General features: G+C 38.7%; 1 long non-coding RNA gene across 1 annotated transcript in view; it reads left to right on the top strand.

Annotated features, from left to right (window-relative positions):
- The first annotated feature begins 5,367 nt into the window (after nucleotides 1-5,367).
- Nucleotides 5,368-18,940, top strand: part of LOC140848322 (uncharacterized) — a 92,304-nt gene continuing 78,731 nt past the window's right edge. The window contains exon 1 of the long non-coding RNA XR_012128983.1: nucleotides 5,368-5,725. This is a non-coding gene — a long non-coding RNA (uncharacterized lncRNA). The remainder of the gene's footprint in view (nucleotides 5,726-18,940) is intronic.

The following is an 18,940-nucleotide window of genomic DNA, read 5'->3' as shown; positions in this document are numbered from 1 at the left end:
AGAAAGTGTTTGTTCAATGGGTATAGAATTTCAGTTACACAAGATGAGTAAGTTGTAGAGATCTGCCTTACAACATTAGTGTCTATAGTTAACGTGCTGCACTAGGCAGTTAAAAATTTTTCAAAAGGGTAGACCTCATGTGAAGTGCTCTTAACACACACACACACACACACAAAATAGACACAAGGAAACTTGACCATGGTGATAGTTTCATAGGTGTACATGTATGTCCAAACATCATATTGTATACTTTAAAGATGTGTAATTTTTAAATATCAATTATGTTAATAAAGCTGTTTTTTAAATAATGATAATATTTTTAAATAAAGGATCTTTGAAATTATGTAGCTGGTTCTGCTGGAGTCATACTCCTTTTTCCACACTCCTTAGCTGAATGGACAATGTACTTCATGTTGTTCAACTGCATCTCCTCATGTGTGAAGTGGTAATAGAGCTGGCTGTATTGCTGGGCAGATGCTGTGAGATAATGTATGCAAAGCCCTTGCCAGTGTGCCTGACAGATATTACGTATGCATACAAATTGGCTTTTTGTCTTACTTTTCTGTATGTTTTGGATGGTGAGACACAGGAAAATGTTATCAGCTATCACAAGTGTCAGGCCGACAGTTTGCATCTATGCCTACAGCCATGTCATTCCCAAGTCAAGAAATTTTGGCAGCACTGTACATAATACATGGTCTAAGCCATAAGGCAAATCCCACTTGCTTCATGGAATCTTCCCTCATGACCCTCTGAACTCTCCATGCATAATCCATGTCTAGTGCTTCCCCCTTAACTTCACAGTAACAGTGGCATCCACAGGCATATCCCCAACTACAGTGTTGTTCTGGCTTGTCACCTCTCCCTGCCAACTTTAAAAAGCATCACAGTTGCATCCTTACCTTGGAACTTAGAACTTGCTGTGCTCTGATTTGGGGTTGGAGTGAGAAAAGACTTCTCCAAAGGCTTATTCTTTAAAATGTATGTTTCTATTTTTCATTTGTTTTCACTAGAAGACAAATTTGCACCATGTTTTCTAAAAAACTCCGGACAGCTCTGTTGTCATCAGTCTTTATCTTCACCTTGAGCTCACCTGTCTCCAAAGTCAAAGTCAGCAAATGGGAGATTCTAGCCCTCAAGCCTTCGATTCCCTTACCAAGGTCCCCTAGCTACACACTCTTTCTCCCCATGTGGGCTGGAGCTCATGGGTCTGTTGCCTAGCTGCAAGGGGCTCTGGAAATACAGGAGCATCTTTAAGACACTTGAAACATAATGAGAAAATTCAACTGTTTGATTTGAGAAAAGATTGGCCCAGCAGGCAATATAAAAGGATGGTGGGAATATTGAAAAGTGACAGGCAGTAAGTTAGGGGAAAACTACAAAACTGAAAAATAAAAAGATACAGGATATTATTATTTCAGTTTTGCCCTGGCTTTATATGACAACTCTCAAAAAAGAATACTGATGTAAGACAATGGAAGTAGCTGAAAAACTTCAAATGTTCTATTTTTCTTTGTGGAATGGTTGCAAAAGAAAAATTACTTTTGATTATATAGCTCTGTCAGAATCTACTTTCTTATTTCGGGATTGATGCTTACACCACATTCAGAGTCTGGAGGCATAAGGATTTATGGAAAAGGTGAAAAAGTATCAAGGTGTTTTGAAATAATCTAGGCCAGAAATAATCAGAGAATTTGGTCAGACACAGGCACCCCAACTATATACTGAGCTCTGTACTGAGAGGTCGGGCTGGAAGGCCATTAAAAGGAACAATATAGTACAGATCTAAGTAAAATTGAATTACTGGTCCATGAGAGAAATAAGTCTCCTCCCCGCTCCCTGCTCCCAGCCTATCGTATCTCTTTTCTCTGGGACAATTTACAAACAAAAATGATTTCTTTGGATTCCATCCAGTTCTTTGGAAAGTTGTATCATACTATTTAAGGCCCAATTTATGAATGCTAATCATCAAAGTACAAAGAAAATAGCTTAAATACTATTGTGAATAATTAAATAGTGAATAATGAAATAATTAATCCCAAACACTGGGGATTGGAGAACAGAGTATAATTTAGAGCACTGTCTACAATTTCACTTAACCTTTCAGTCTGCCCACATATGAAGGTCTGATCATTTTCTGCCTAGCTGCGTGTACCATTGACTCACCATAGCCTCTAGCTTGCTGACTCACCCTGCAGATCTTAAGACTCGCCCACCTCCACGATCACTTAAGCTGATTCTTTATAATAAATCTCTTGCTTTCTATACATATTCTGTTGGCTCTGTTTTCTCTGAAGAATCCTAATCACTGCCTTCTTTGGATGTCATGAGACATATTACCTAAATAAGAGGCGCTGCTCCTAACACCCTGACCTGGTACTGTTTGAGGCAAGTAGTTGAACATCCCTTTGGTAAAAGAACTTCCTAATCCTTTACTTCAGGTTAACATATCTTCTCTTTTCACTAAAAAGAAAAGAAAACTGGCAATAGTCTGTAAGAAGTATCATATTGCCCAGGGATCATCTGTTGAGCAAAATCCGTCCTTTTGTGGATCACGTGATGACGCATGAAGCTGCCGACAGAAGGTATCCCGTTAGTAAGAGAGACCATAACACTTTTTTTTTCCTGTTGCTTGCCTCATATGTACAAAGGGGACATTAGAAGCACCCTCCTGGAGTTTTATAAATTGGGGTTTCTTTATTTTTACTTCCAGAACATGAATCTTAAATCCTGTGTCTTTGTACATCTCCTAAAAAGATGCACAACCAGATCCAAGAGGAGACCCCCTGAAAGAGGGAGAAAAAGTGCAACTTTCTCTGCCCTGAACCCTAAGCCTACCGCAACTTTAACCATTCTCCCTCTAGCTGTCACTCAAAGGACATCGGGGAACACATACAGACACGATGTAACCTCTCAGGGGATTTCTGAGTGAAAAAAACCAAGGTCAGAAAGTGTCAGATTTTAAATATTATCACAAGTTAGAAGCTACAGAGGATGTGACCCAATCAGCATATCCCTAAACTTGCCCCATAGCTGGAAAGCTGGAGAGTTCTGAGAAAGTGGTCCTTGATCCTTGTTGGCCCATTGATGCATGCAGAAAGAGCACTGTAATGGGAGTCAGAAGGCTTGGGCTCCCATCCCAATCCTCCTTCAAACCTAAACAAGAGAATAAACCAAAATAGTGATGAAAAAAGAAAATTCTAATACATCCCTTTCTTTAAATGAGGTCGCATACCAAATTCCAAACTATCAAAGAGATAAAAGCATCAGTCATTGATGGATTGCCTATAGCCCTAGGACAACACCCCCAAAGAGTTAGTGTACAGTTTGCAAACCATTGGCCTTGATGTAGAGAGGTATCCAGTGTTAAATGAAAAGCCTTTCCATATAACACAGATTCCTGGACTCCATTCCAGATAATCTGACTCAGACTCTCAGGAAAGTACACTTTCCACAAGCCCCTGTGTAATTCTTAAAATGCCCAGCTGGCTGGTATGGATTTGAAACTGCTACAGTAAAAATCTCTCTAATATTTTTTCAAGAGCTCAAAACAACAACTACTACCAAATAAATAACGTATGATTCCCTCTTCACAGTACCAGAGCTATTTTTATTAGCTTCAAGTCATCCTATTGAAAACAAATGGCTTATAAATTGTACCATCATTTCACCTGGGTTAGATATGCTTACATGGTACCAGCCAAACATGGAGTTGTTTGTAAGGGTTTTCCATCCCTAACCTCCTTGCAAAAGCTTCTCTTCACCATCAAAAATTTCTGAGTTACTAATCCAGGATGTTTATCAGGGTATTGAAAATTCATTTTCGGGAGACACTGAAGCCAGAAAGTTCTACAGTGCAAACGTTCAAAAAGGAAGTAATACATATACAGAAAGTGGTATGATCCCTGGTATTTAATAAGCATTCAATGAAGTTTCACTACTGTTATTTTTACTATTTGTTTTTAATCAACAGAAATAGGTTAAGACACTTTCAGGTTATCTAGGTCTGGCAAATTGCTTAGGTAAGATTTGTGTGTGTGTATGTGTGTGTGTGTGTGTGTGTGTGTGTGTGGGAGAGAGAGAGAGAGAGAGAGAGAGAGAGAGAGAGAGAGAGAGAGAGAAGCGTTTCATAACATTATCACTCAAAATGTACTTTAACTGCTTGTGGATAAAATGAGAGTTCCTGTGGTCAGGATTCTCACCTGGCGCTGGGTGGCTAGCTCACTGCACACCTGTGGGCAATATGTTCTTATTGACTCTATATAAAGAGCTTCACCCAGTGCTCTGGGTCACAGTGGCAGGGCTGCAAGGCTGCAGGAGAGCAGAGCAGAGGCTGGAGTGGTGACAGCGCTGAGGACAGAGGCCCAGAGACAGAGACCGGCTTGCTGCATGCAGACTCGCTCTGAGTGAACAGGATTTTAACGACTGACCTGCCACCGTGGAAATAAAGTTGAGTATAACCCTTTCATCCCAAGAACATTTTACTATCATTTCTTTGGTCACACTGAATCCGTAGTGAACCTGCCCGAGGCTGAAACCCATTGGCAAAGACACTGCTTCTCATAAATAAGGCATGGGGCACGTTTTGACTCTGTAGCAGTTCTCAACCTTTAGCATGCATCAGGATCACCTGGAGGGCTTGTGAAACTACAGATTGCTGGAGTCCACCTAGAGTTGCTCATTCGGTAAAGTCCCGGGAAGGGTTTGAGAACTGCATTTCCAATCAGTTCCCCTGCAATGCTGCTGGTCCCGGACTGCACTTTGAGAACCACTGCACCAAGTATGTTTCACACTCTATCATGCTTAGAGGAATGCCGTTTGGAGCCAAGGCAAAAGCTGTGATTGGATATAAGATTTTCAGTGATGTGTAAGAGCCCCACTTTGAGCTGAAAGTCGTTAATCAAAAGGACATTCAAATGCCCCAAATCTTAAGGACATGTGAAATAATGATCAGATTTTTTCTATTACAAAACTGACAAATACAACTCATAGTCCTTGAGGCAGTAAGAGGAATTGATTGCCTTACGTAACTGGGAAATCCAAGGCACTGACGGACCCAGGGATCAGCACCGAACGGTCTGAGCAACTACTCTCTCCATCTCACGCCTCTGTTGCCAGCACCCCTCCTCACGAGCTGACCTGAGTGTCTCCTGCCCAACAGCTCTCTCTTTAAGGGGCAAAAGAGAAGGCACCTCCCAGATCACGATCCACAAGGTGTCTCGCCTTTTCCTTGGGTGACATCACATAGGAGATCTGTGATTGGCCACATGGGAAACACGGGACCACATTTTAAGCCAATCACTATGAGAAGCTGGGACTGACGTGGCTGACGGTGGTAGCAGAAGCGTGCGTGTTAGGACAATCAGTATCACAAGGGGGAAAAATTTTCTAGCAGAGAAGAGTTGGTGTTAAAAGTAGAGATTAAATGCCTGGAATGGAGAGAAGAGAGGAGAACAGGTGCTGAGGACAAGGAACCCATATCAGCAGAGCAACCCAGCTGCAATGAATTCAAAACTAAGATCCCAGCCACAGCGCCCTAAGGAGAGAAAACTTTTCACAGGAAGCCTATTCCTGCCTGCCGCAACTTCCTGTAGCCAAGGGGCCTTCTTCTGCCTGGAATCTAATTAATTCACAAGCCTCCATCCCACAGCCGACTCTCAGTACATGCTCCTGAAGAAAAAAATGAATTGAGGAAAGAAAGAAGGACACAACCAACTCGAGTTTGGTAAGTCAAATGAGCTTTCTGAGCTCACTTTTTTTTTTAACCTATAAAACAAACAAATACTATGCTTTTTTGAGTACTTTTGAGGGTACCTTTGAGAATTAAATATATATTTAATATATTTAATATATTAAATATATATGAAAATGGACAGTAAAAACACAAATGTAAAGTATTGTTAATAATGGTGCTGTGTAAGATTTGTTGGTTCCCTGTGTAGCTAGACATTTATTAATATTGCAAATTAAAAGCCTGATTGAGCTCTCAGAAACAGCTCAAATTTTTTCATAATAGCCATTTTTTCTTCACCTAATCGGGGATTATCAGCCTTGGCAGTTTATACAAATCACATAGGGAGCTTTGTAATGCCCTGCCAAGTCCATTCAACACAGAGATTTTGCTTAAAATAGTGAGGGTTGGAGGTCTTGGCATCTGTTTTTAATTTCCCCAGGTGATTCTTATTTTCAGCCAGGGTTGAGAAGCATGGACCATAGCCCATTTAGCCTCATTAGTTCTTAGGAGCTTCTCTCTGCCCTCTGAAAATAGGCTTCTCACTTGAATTCAGGCGAGTTTTTTAACCTCGGGTATGGTACATAAAATTGTCATTTCCCTTAAGTCAGAATCTTCCCCTTCAAGAGTATGAGAGGCCACTTTTGTAGCAATCTCTCATGCAGGAATTCTCTTCTCAAGGTGTCTTTCTTACAGGTTCTGAATGGAACAAATAAAGTAAAACAGTTTAACCCTGTAGCTAAATTGATGACATGCACTAGAGATTAAATTTTTGTGTAAGAGGTTTTCAGTTAATAAAATTTACTCCTGCTTCTAAATACTTACTAAATACTAAGTAAAAATACTTAGTAAAAAACTGGTGCTGAGAGACCAGTTTAATTCAGTCTTGAAAGCTTGTAATCTGAGTTCTAATTACAGATGCACCAAACAGTTTACCAAACATTCCTTGCAAAAGTTAACTAGGTTGGGGGTAGGGAGAGACAAACTATTCCTTCTATTGCATTCAATTAATCAAAACATTGTTTACTGCTTACTGCTGGTGTTCCATGCAAAGTGTAATTGCTTGAGTTAGTAGGAACCAGGGGAGGTAAGCAAATTTGGAACCAAAGAAACGCTCAAGTTTTAGGCCCCTGTGGGAAAGTTACAAGGACCGATTTGATAAGACTGTAGTTTCTCAATTACAGCCAGATACTTCTTTTTGTGGGGTGAGGGGGCTGTTCTGTGCTTTGTAAATTCTAGAAGCATCTCTGATCTCTACCTACTAGATGCCAGTAGTACCCACCCCCAAAGTTGTGACAACAGAAATGTCCACAGACTTTACTAGATGTCCCCTGCAGCAACAAAATTGCCCCTAGTCAAGAACCACTGCTTTAGGGTGACCACAGAATTCACTGGAATGACCACAGAATTAAGGCTTGACCAGTTTGGGAAACAATTTTATAGAAAATAATAATTTCAATTATGCCATCACTGTGTACCAAGCACTGCTCCAAGACTGGGAATATATCATTCTGTTTAATTCTCACAATTCAGAGAGGTGGGATAATTCACTCCTGGTCATACTGGTAATAACTGACAGCTAGGATTCAGTTCTAGTTATTTCTTTCTTTATCTGGAATAACATATATACTCTATATTCTGCTTTTGTTTTTGGAGGAATCTGGAGCTCTGATACATAGATATGCAATGAGCCTATGGTTTTTGTGTGTTTTATCATGGAGGCACGATGGTCCTGTTTTTACATAGTAACCCTTGTATAAAAGCCCATGTGTTCCAACACCCAGCTCAGCTGTCACTTCAGCTCCCCAGGAACATTTTAGTACCAAATTCCAAGTATGGCAGGGCTGGTCTTGGTGCTGTACATGAAATGGGCACCTCTCTCCAGAGAAGTATAGCCCATTAAGCAAATCTAGAAAGTCCATCTTCCCTAGTACAGCTTGATGCTTTCCAAACTGGCAATTTTTTTTATTATTAGTTTTATTTTGGTATCATTAATCTACAATTACATGAAGGACATTATGTTTACTAGGCTCTCCCCTTCACCAAGTCCCCCCCACATACCCGTTCACAGTCACTGTCCATCAACATAGTATGATGTTGTAGAATCACTACTTGTCTTCTCTGTGTTGCACAGCCCTCCCCGTGCCCCCCCGCCACACACACTATACATGTTAATCGTAATGCCCCCTTTCTTTTTTCCCGCCCTTATCCTTCCCTTCCCACCCATCATCCCCAGTTCCTTTCCCTTTGGTAACTGTTAATCCATTCTTGGGTTCTGTGCTTCTGCTGCTGTTTTGTTCCTTCAGTTTTCTTTTGTTCTTATACTCCACATATGAGTGAAATCATTTGGTATTTGTCTTTCTCCACCTGGCTTATTTCACTGAGCATAATACCCTCTAGCTCCATCCATGTTGTTGCAAATGGTAGGATCTGTTTTTTCTTATAGCTGAGTAATATTCCATTGTGTATATGTACCACATCTTCTTTATCCATACATCTACTAATGGACATTTAGGTTGCTTCCATATCTTGGCTATTGTAAATAGTGCAGCGATAAACATAGGGGTGCATCTGTCTTTCTCAAACTGGAGTTGTGCATTCCTGGGGTAAATGGTATTTTGTTTTGAGCATTTTGAGGAACCTCCACACTGCTTTCCACAATGGTTGAACTAATTTACATTCCCACCAGCAGTGTAGGAAGGTTCCCCTTTCTCCACAATCCCGCCAACATTTGTTGTTGTCTGTCTTTTGGATGGTAGCCATCCTTACTGGTGTGAGATGATATCTCATTGTGGTTTTAATTTGCATTTCTATGATGACAAGCGATGTGGAGCATCTTTTCATGTGTCTGTTGGCCATCTGAATTTCTTCTTTAGAGAACTGTCTATTCAGCTCTTCTGCCCATTTTTTAATTGGATTATTTGCTTGCTTTGTTGAGGTGTGTGAGCTCTTTATATATTTTGGATGTCAACCTTTATCAGATCTGTCATTTATGAATATTTCTCCCATACTGTAGGATACCTTTTTGTTCTATTGATGGTGTCCTTTGCTGTACAGAAGTTTTTCAGTTTAATGTAGTCCCACTTGTTCATTTTTGCTGTTGTTTTCCTTGCCCAGGGAGATATGTTCTAGAAGAAGTCACTCATGTTTATGTCTAAGAGATTTTTGCCTATGTTTTTTTCTAAGAGTTTTATGGTTTCATGACTTACATTCAAGTCTTTGATCCATTTCTAATTTACTTTTGTGTATGGGGTTAGACTGTGATCCAGTTTCATTCTCTTACATGCAGCTGTCCAGTTTTGCCAGCACCATCTGTTAAAGAGACTGTCTTTCCCCATTGTATGTCCATGGCCCCTTTATCGAATATTAGTTGACCATTTATGTTTGGGTTAATGTTTGGAGTCTCTATTCTGTTCCATTGGTCTGTGGCTCTGTTCCTGTGCCAGTACCAAATTGTCTTGACTACTGTGGCTTTGTAGTAGAGCTTGAAGTTGGGGAGTGAGATCCCCCCACTTTATTCTTCCTTCTCATGATTGCTTTAGCTATTCAGGGTCTTTGGTGTTTCCATATGAATTTTTGAACTATTTGTTCCAGTTATTAAAGAATGCTGTTGGTAGTCTGATAGGGATTGCATCGAATCTGTATATTGCTTTGGCAGGATGGCCATTTTGAAGATATTAATTCTTCCTAGCCAGGAGCATGGGATGTTTCCATTTGTTAGTGACCTCTTTAATTTCTCTTAAGAGTGTCTTGTAGTTTTGAGGGTGTAGGTCTTTCACTTCTTTGGTAAGGTTTATTCCTAGGTATTTTATTCTTTTTGATGCTATTGTGAATGGAATTGTTTTCCTGATTTCTCTTTCTATTAGTTTATTGTTAGTGTATAAGAAAGCCACAGATTTCTGTGTGTTAATTTTGTATCCTGAAACTTTGCTGAATTCTGATATTAGCTCTAGTAGTTTCAGAGTGGAGTTTTTAGGGTTTTTTATGTACAATATAATGTCATCTGCAAATAGTGACACTTTAATTTCTTCTATGCCAATCTGGATTCCTTGTATTTCTTTGTTTTGTCAAATTGGCGTGGCTAGGACCTCCAGTAGTATGTTGAATAACAGTGGGGAGAGTGGGCATCCCTGTCTTGTTCCCGATCACAGAGAAAAGGCTTTCAGCTTCTTGCTGTTCACTATGATGTTGGCTGTGGGTTTATCATATATGGCCTTTAGTATGTTGAGGTACTTGCCCTCTATTCCCATTTTCCTGAGAGTTTTTATCATGAATGGATGTTGAATTTTGTCAAATGCTTTTTCAGCATCTATGGAGATGATCATGTGGTTTTTGTCTTTCTTTTTGTTGATGTGGTGGATGATGTTGATGGATTTTCTAATGTTGTACCATCCTTGCATCCCTGGGATGAATCCCACTTGGTCATGGTATATGATCCTTTTGATGTATTTTTGAGTTCGGTTTGCTAATATTTTGTTGAGTATTTTTGCATCTACGTTCATCAGGGATATTGGTCTGTAGTTTTCTTATTTGGTGGGGTCTTTGCCTGGTTTTGGTATCAGGGTGATGTTGGCCTCACAGATGAGTTTGGGAGTATTCCCTCCTCTTCTATATTTTGGAAAACTTTAAGGACAATGGGTATTATGTCTTCTCTGTATGTCTGATAAAATTCCGAGGTAAATCCATCTGGCCCGGGGGTTTTGTTCTTTGGTAGTTTTTTGATTACCGCTTCAATTTCGTTTCTGGTAATTGGTCTGTTTAGATTTTCTGTTTCTTTCTGGGTCAGTCTTGGAAGGTTATATTTTTCTAGGAAGTTGTCCATTTCTCCTAGTTTTCCCTGCTTGTCAGCATACAAGTTTTCATAGTACTCTCTAATAATTCTTTGTATTTCTGTGGGGTCCATCGTGATTTTTCCTTTCTCGTTTCTGATTCTGTTGATGTGTGTTGACTCTTTTCCTCTTAGTAAGTCTGGCTAGAGGCTTATCTATTTTGTTTATTTTCTTGAAGAACCAGCTCTTGGTTTCATTGATTTTTGCTATTGTTTTATTTTTCTCAATTTTATTTATTTCTTCTCTGATATTTGTTATGTCCCTCCTTCTGCTGACCTTAGACCCCATTTGTTCTTTTTCCAATTTCGATAATTGTGACATTAGACCATTCCTTTGGGATTGTTCTTCTTTAGATATGCCTGGATTGCTATATACTTTCCTCTTAAGACTGCTTTTGCTGTATCCCACAGTAGCTGGGGCTTTGTGTTGTTGTCGTTTGTTTCCATATATTGCTGAATCTCCATTTTAATTTGGTCATTGATCCATTGATTATTTAGGAGCATGTCGTTAAGCCTCCATGTGTTCGTGAGCCTTTTTGCTTTCTTTGTACAGTTTATTTCTAGTTTTGTGCCTTTGTGGTCTGAAAAGTTGGTTGGTAGGATTTCAATCTTTTTGAATTTACTGAGGCTCTTTTTGTGGCCTAGTATGTGGTCTATTCTGGAGAATGTTCCATGTGCACTTGAAAAGAATGTGTATCCTGTTGCTTTTGGATGTAGAGTTCTATAGATGTGTATTAGGTCCATCTGTTCTGGTGTGTTGTTCAGTGCCTCTGTGTCCTTACTTATTTTCTGTCCGGTGGATCTGTCCTTTCGAGTGAGTGGTGTGTGGGAATCTCCTAAAATGAATGCATTGCTTTCTATTTTCTCCTTTAATTCTGTTAGTATTTGTTTCACATATATTTGTGCTCCTGTATTGGGTGCATATATGTTTATAATGGTTATATCCTCTTGTTGGACTGAGCCCTTTATCATTATGTAATGTCCTTTATCTTTTGTTACTTTTATTTTGAAGTCTATTTTGCCTGATACTAGTATTGCAACACCTGCTTTTTTCTGTCTGTTGTTTGCATGAAAAATCTTTTTCCATCCCTTGACTTTAAGTCTGTGCATGTCTTTCGGTTTGAGGTGAGTCTCTTGTAAGCAGCATATGGTTGGGTCTTGCTTTTTTAATCCATTCTATTACTCTGTGTCTTTTGATTGGTGCATTCAGACCATTTACATTTAGGGTGATTATTGAAAGGTATGTTACTTGTTGCCATTGCAGGCTTTAAGTTTGTGGTTACCAAAGGTTCAAGGTTAGCTTCTTTACTATCTTACTGTCTAACTTAACTCACTTAGTGAACTATTATAAACACGTTCTGATGATTCTTTACTTCTCTCCCTTCTTATTCTTCTTCCTCCCTTCTTCATATGTTGGGTGCTTTGTTCTGTGCTCTTTTTAGGAGTGCTCCCATCTAGAGCAGTCCCTGTAAGATGCCCTGTAGAGGTGGTTTGTGGGAGGCAAATTCCCTCAACTTTTGCTTGTCTGGGAATTGTTTAATCCCTCCTTCATATTTAAATGATAATCGTGCTGAATACAATATTCTTGGTTCGAGGTCCTTCTGTTTCATTGCATTAAGTATATCATGCCATTCTCTTCTGGCCTGTAAGGTTTCTGTTGAGAAGTCTGATGATAGCCTGATGTGTTTTCCTTTGTAGGTGACCTTTCTTTTCTCTCTGTCTGCCTTTAATACTCTGTCCTTGTCTTTGATCTTTGCCATTTTAATTATTGTGTGTCTTGGTGTTGTCCTCCTTGGATCCCTTGTCATGGGAGTTCTGTGTACCTCTGTGGTCTGAGAGGCCATTTCCTTCCCTAGTTTGGGGAAGTTTTCAGCAATTATTTCTTCAAAGACACTTTCTATCCCTTTTTTCTCTTCTACTTCTGGTACTCCCATAATGCAGATATTGTTCCGTTTTGATTAGTCACACAGTTCTCTTAAAATTCTTTCATTCCTGGAGATCCCTTTATCTCTCTCTGCATCAGCTTCTCTGCATTCCTGTTCTCTGTTTTCTAGTCCATTAATGGCCTCTTGCATCTCATCCATTCTGTTTTGAAGTCCTTCCAGAGATTGTTTTATTTCTGTATTCTCCCTCCTTAGTTCTTGCATATTTCTCTGCAAGTCCATCAGCATGGTTACGACTTTTGTTTTGAATTCTTTTTGAGGAAGACTGGTTAAATCTATCTCCCCAGGTTCCTTTTCAGGGGAAGATGCAGAAGATGTCAAAGATGTCTGGGTTAGTCTTGTCTTGATCAAATTTTTTTGCCTTTTCATGTTGACAGGCGCAGTGGTATGCTATTGACTCATCTGTCAGCTGGGAGAGCCAAGATTCTTTCCACTTGCTCCTGGCCTTTCTTTGCTGGGACAACTCCGACCCCTAGTGGCTTGTGTTGAGCAATTGCATCTGTATCTTGCCCTGCCAGTATGGAGGAAGCTCCCTTGCTGTGGGCGTGGCCAGCCTCAGGCCGCTCCTCTGCTATGGTGGAGCCCCGAAGGGGTAATGGACGGGGCCTGTTTATCTCCGTGAGGGGTCTCAGAGCTGTTGCCCAGGGGGTTAGTGCACCCGTAGTTCCCTGAAATTTCCAGCTGCTGGACTGTGACCTGGGATGCTTCCGTCCAGCGGTGGGGTCCCTGTCCCTTTAAGACTTTCAAAAAAGCACTCGCTTTTCTTTGTCCCAGGTGTGCCAGCTTTGGGACCCGCTCACAGGTCTTGTTGTCCTGCTTCCCTAGTTTCCAGCACCCCATGTATGCACTGTGTCTGTGCTCTGGTGCGGAAGGCTGGGGCTGGGTGTTCAGCAGTCCTGGGCACCCTCTCCCTCCCTGCTCCGACCCCTCTCCTCCCACCGAGAGCTGGGGTGAGGGGCGCTCGGATCCCGCTGGGCTGCGGCTTGTGTCTTACCCCCTTCATGAGGCGCTGGTTTCTCGCAGGTGTGGATGTAGTCTGGCTGTTATCCTGTGTCTTCTGATCTCTCTTTTAGGGATAGTTGTATTTGTTGTATTTTCAAAAATAAATATGTTTTTGGGAAGAGATTCCCACTGTCCTACTCATGTCACCATCTTGGCTCCCTGTTCCAAATTGGCAATTTTTAACTGGTAAGCTATACAGATTTCTGTGGGTCCTCACAGAACAAAAGAGGCAGGAAGTGTGAGTGGGTCTTAGGAATGTATTAGAGTTCCACATGAAGCCTTACTTAGGACAAAGAGCTTTCACTGACACAGTTTGGAGACAGGTCACCTCCTGTACCACCAGCCCTCTTGCCCACTTAGCTCCTGACACCAGCTCTTTGTCCCTCCAGTGCACCAAGTTAACTCCTGCAACTGGATCACTGCACATGCCATCACTCTTGCCCAAAATGTTCAACATTTCCTTCTCCCCTGCCACTACTCTGAGAATGAAACTGTATTATGCTTAAAGTCATTAAACCTCTGCTCAAGTGTCACTTCCAAATAGAAGCCCTCCTGACTTCTCTAAGCCAGATCTCCCTAGTATTGATTCATAGACTCTATTCACTCCTTCATTTTTAGGGAAATGTTTTTTTGAGCTCCTTATATTTTAGGCATAGTTCTTGGCACTGGGAACACCATATATGACAAACAAGATCTCTGCTCTTAACAAATGAGTATGTTTTTGATACTATTAGGCTGAATTATAAGTAATCATTTCTAAACAAAAATTTATTTCTTATGCTTCTTCTGATAATGAATGAAATGAATAGAATAAAAGAGGGCAATATGATAGAGTACCACTGTTCTTATTTTGGATAGATCATAAGGTAAGCTTCTCTGGAAAGAAAAAGCTGATTGAGATGTGAAACATGAGAACCCAGCAGAGGGAAGAACTGGAGAGAGGACATACCAGGAGGGGAAATAATAAGTGCATGCTATGATTCAGACAGAGAAAGAAGGTGGGGCCACTAGAAACAGAGAATGGAAATAGGGGAAGATGTAAGTGAAGGTTGAGCCAAATCTCTTGTTTATTGGAAATAGAAGGAGTCATGGCTTTTTTCTAGGTGTGATAAGAAGTCAGTGAAGTTTTTTAAGTAGGGAGATTTGATTTTATAAACATTATAAGAAGCTATTGGCCGCTGAGAGTGCTGTATCAAGGGCAAGGATCAGCAAGTAAGCTCAGCGAGGAGGTAGTTTCATTCAAGTTTTTAATCAAGGTAAGAGATAATGGCTGCAATTAGAATGATCACAGTGTATAAAGGGAAGCACTGGGATGTGGAATATATTTTGGAAACTGAATCAATGGAACTTCCTGATGGATTAAAAAGGTGTGAAAGAGTGAAATAAAATAAGCAGAACTCCACAGTTTTTTAACTGAACACAGGTGGTGCCATTTTCTAAGACAGGGAATTCTAGAAAAGATAGATGTGCAAGTAGGGCTCATAGGAATGATACTTGTATTTTATATATGTTTTAGATGCATGGTAGGTAGTCAGATGGGCAGTTGAGCCCTGAGTTGGAGAGCAGTCAAGAATAGAGAAATAAATTGTGGGTCAACCTATAGATGACATTGCAACCATGAGACCTGACAAAATCCTCAGAAAGAGAACAATTGTAAAGTTCAAACTCTGGAGTCCTCCAACGTTAAATGTTGAGCAGAGAGCCAGCAAATGAAACAGAGGGAAAATACCCAATGAGGTGGGAAAAAAAAAAACAAGCAAACAAAAAAACAAAGTGCTGAAGCTATATTTTGTTGAGGCTACATAAATGAAAATAACCTAGAGATTGAGAAATGTTTGTAACTCTTACTGCAAACCCTTTATATGAGGATTAACTGTTTTACACATGAGAAAAATGTCCTTTGACAGTGCAACAAATGTATGTGCCTGAGGGAGAGAGTCTACAGAAAAGCCCTAAAAGGAGATGGGGTAATATGACACTGATTTATTGAGGTTTGAAGGATAAATAAATGCATGAATGATAATTGATTGTTTTCCTTGGAGATCGGTCAGCCCTGGGTAGACCCTACACAGGAAAAATATTTCTGGTTACAGACTGTGTGCACATCACAGAGAGATGAAGCTGAGATAGACTGAGATGCAGATCCAAGCAGCAAACATTCCATGGTAGTTGGTCTAGACCTTTACATCTCTGCTTAAACCCTCTGTCTCTTAGTACCAACTACTCCAGTTTTTATTGCTATCTACATTAACCTGTGAATTATGATCCTGTGACTCTTACCTGGTAATAATAATGTATACATAGAATACATATATATGTTTATAATAAGTATATATGTATCATGTGTGCTATATATATAATATGTGTAGATATGTATAAAATATACATATCATATATACACACACAGGCATACACATACTTATATATAATCTGGAAATTATATGTGGGTGTATCTGTATAAAGCCTGATAATTATATATATGTATAGTATAGATGTGTTATATATATATTATATATGACACGTAATACAATATATAAATGGAATATAGTTTTTTTATCACCTGAACAATATCAACAATAGTAATGATGATGATAGGGGCAACCAGTTAAGCCTATGCTATCTCAGGTTGGAAAATTTGCATCTATGAGCTCTTTCTGACAAAGTAGTAATGACTAAGTTATACAGATAATTTAATAAATTTTCATAGATAGTATAATTCTCTCCAACATTTATGTTCCTTTTCCATAATAATCTTCTTCTAGAATTAATCATGCAAATAATTCTCTCAGCACTTTGTCTTATCTTAGTAGACTTAGCCCGTGTTTTATTATTTCTGGATACCTACATAAAAATGAATTATAAAGCTTTCTTTTTTTTCCCAGTTATTTACTAATTTCAGAAGAATGGCAAAGATAATTTGTAAACTATTCTCACTTTTGGTTTCCTTTTTACATGAACTGCTGTCAATTTTCACTATCCAGATAAGCGTTATACATGGAGATTTGCATTTTTAAAATGAGACTTTCTACTTGTACCCAAAACTTGTATGAGTAATCATCCTGCTCCCATTAGTGTAATTTGGTCTCAGGGAATTAAAAGCATTCTCAGTAATAAGTAGATATAAAGTACCACCCAAAAATATCAACTGATTTGAAAAGAAATACTTATATGGTAATTTTTGAGACTAAGGGAATCTTGGGTATGTCTAAGTATCTTGAAAATTATTTAACTGGCCTATAATTTACTCCGTATTTGGTTAGGTAAATACCAGACAAGAAAATGCATGTGTTATCAGTTTTCTATTTTGAAAATGTTCCCTCCTTTTTCATGATTAGATTAAATTTTCTGAGCAGAAAAACCATCTCACAAGGTCTGTTTCTGAGCTCCCCTTTAGTGTGACAGTTAAATGAAGTGTTCTAGCAATAAGGCCTTTTTTGGTAAAATAAAAAACTCAAACTGTAATAAACCAAAATGGGAGCTGAAATATGCAAGGTTAGTTTGTTCTAAGCCTCACTAACACTTTGGGTTTCTTCCCATTTCTGGGCTCCTCTTTCTTCTCTGCAATTTTCCGTCTCAAGCACCCTTTTCCCATATAATGGCATTTCTACTAAATTTTATAATTTCTATGGAAAGAGCTCCCTTCTTTCCTCAAAATTCTAATGCATTCCTAGTATTACAGTATTTCCTTTATTCCAATAGATTTGGGTCATTTCTTGGTGGTCAGGAGGTTGGAACTTTCTGATGGGCCAAGCTGTTACTATGTACCAACTATTAAAGTGGAGAAGAATAGTTTCCCCAAAGAAAACAAAAACTTTCTAACAAAAACCAGTGGGTGTGGAGTCCTTGAAATCTTAACATGATTTATCAGGAAACTGTCTACTAACTATGGAAAATATCTGATTAAGTAATAAAGATTATAGACAATAAATCCTTAAAATATTTGAATATAAAGAAATATTTGTCTCTGTCCAGAAACTTATCACCTAAAATTGTAGGCTTTAGGGATGGTAAATACATGGCCAATAATCAGACATTTCCTTCATCTTCTTGTACCTATGTCAGGCCAGTTTTACTGACCATGGTATTCTTGATCTCAGGTATATATGACCTCAGGATCCTTCTCAATACATCTCTCTAGGAAGCCACAGCCAAATATGAAACTTGTCATCTCTGCGGTTAAGCCTCTTAAAGTGGTTGGAGAAAAGGCTTTGCTTACATTAAAACCATGACATGATCCTTGTCCAAACACACACCAAAAAAATACCTTCACTTCAAAATCTATCAGAGAAGAGGTATTGTATTCATTTATCTATGTGGTGTAACAAAATGATACCATGTAACTTTAGATCATAAATTACTTATATCAAATGGTAATTGCTATTACAAATCCAATAAAGTAAGATACTTTATGATCATGAAGGCTTATTTTGTAACAAATCACAAAAGAAATTATAAAAGATTTTAGGTTTACTGTAACAAACAGTACAAAAGTCCTAAAGTAAAAACAGGAAGTTTACCAGCCCCCTCTAATAGTCCATTCCCCACAGGCAGCCAGGATTAAGTTTGGTGAACTTTCTTTCAAACTTCCTTTATACTTATATAAAGAAAAAAGTGTGTGTGTGCATTCATTGGTTGTACTAGAGCTATTTTCTTTAAAAAATTATTTCTAGCAAATTCTTAGTTTGTAAATGAAATGGACTAAGTAGATGAATGATAATGCAAATTTTAATGCATTTTATTTTGTATCTAACACAGCTGAGTGCTCAAAATAAAACGGGGAAAATGCAAAAAAGAAATCAGTGGGTGTGATTATGTGGTGGCTTTTTTTTTTTCAATGACTACTAGAGAACTGAGAAGATAAATATTTTGGTTCTATGTTTTTGTGGACAAATTATTATCTTAGGCCTCTAAGATATAATATATATTCAATGATTATATTGTATTTGTTTCATTAAAGTGACTTCAATTCTAAATATTTCTCTATATAGGCCAAATACTCTCCTTCTGATAATTTCTATTCCTGATTTAAACAGCTGTACAGAGAAAAAGCGTAAGATGCCTACTGCTTTTCTTCATAGACCAAGATACCAGTTGCTTCCTTCTGAGATCTGACTTTCCTCAAGTTTTCTTTTTATTGAAGTTCATAATCTATTACCAATAAAGTACATTACGTAGAAATCATATTTTAAACAATAATTTTAAAGATACTCAGTTTACAAAAACTACAATTCAGAATCAGTGAGGAAGCACATAGTAGTTGTGTAGTAAGCATTTCTAAGGAGTCATGGCAACTTTCTAAAATGAACATGTGTTTCAACATCTTCTAATAAAAAACTAAATTGCTAAGAGTAAATTTTCATTATTTTAAAAGCAAAGAATATCAAGTGTGTGTTAATAACTATGTAGGACTCAATTTTTTTTTTTTAGTTTTGAAGT

Source organism: Manis javanica, chromosome 3 (assembly GCF_040802235.1).
Source record: "Manis javanica isolate MJ-LG chromosome 3, MJ_LKY, whole genome shotgun sequence".
NCBI lineage: Eukaryota > Metazoa > Chordata > Mammalia > Pholidota > Manidae > Manis > Manis javanica.
The sequence above is the reverse complement of the archived record's forward strand: the minus strand, read 5'-3'. Positions and strand labels throughout refer to the sequence as shown.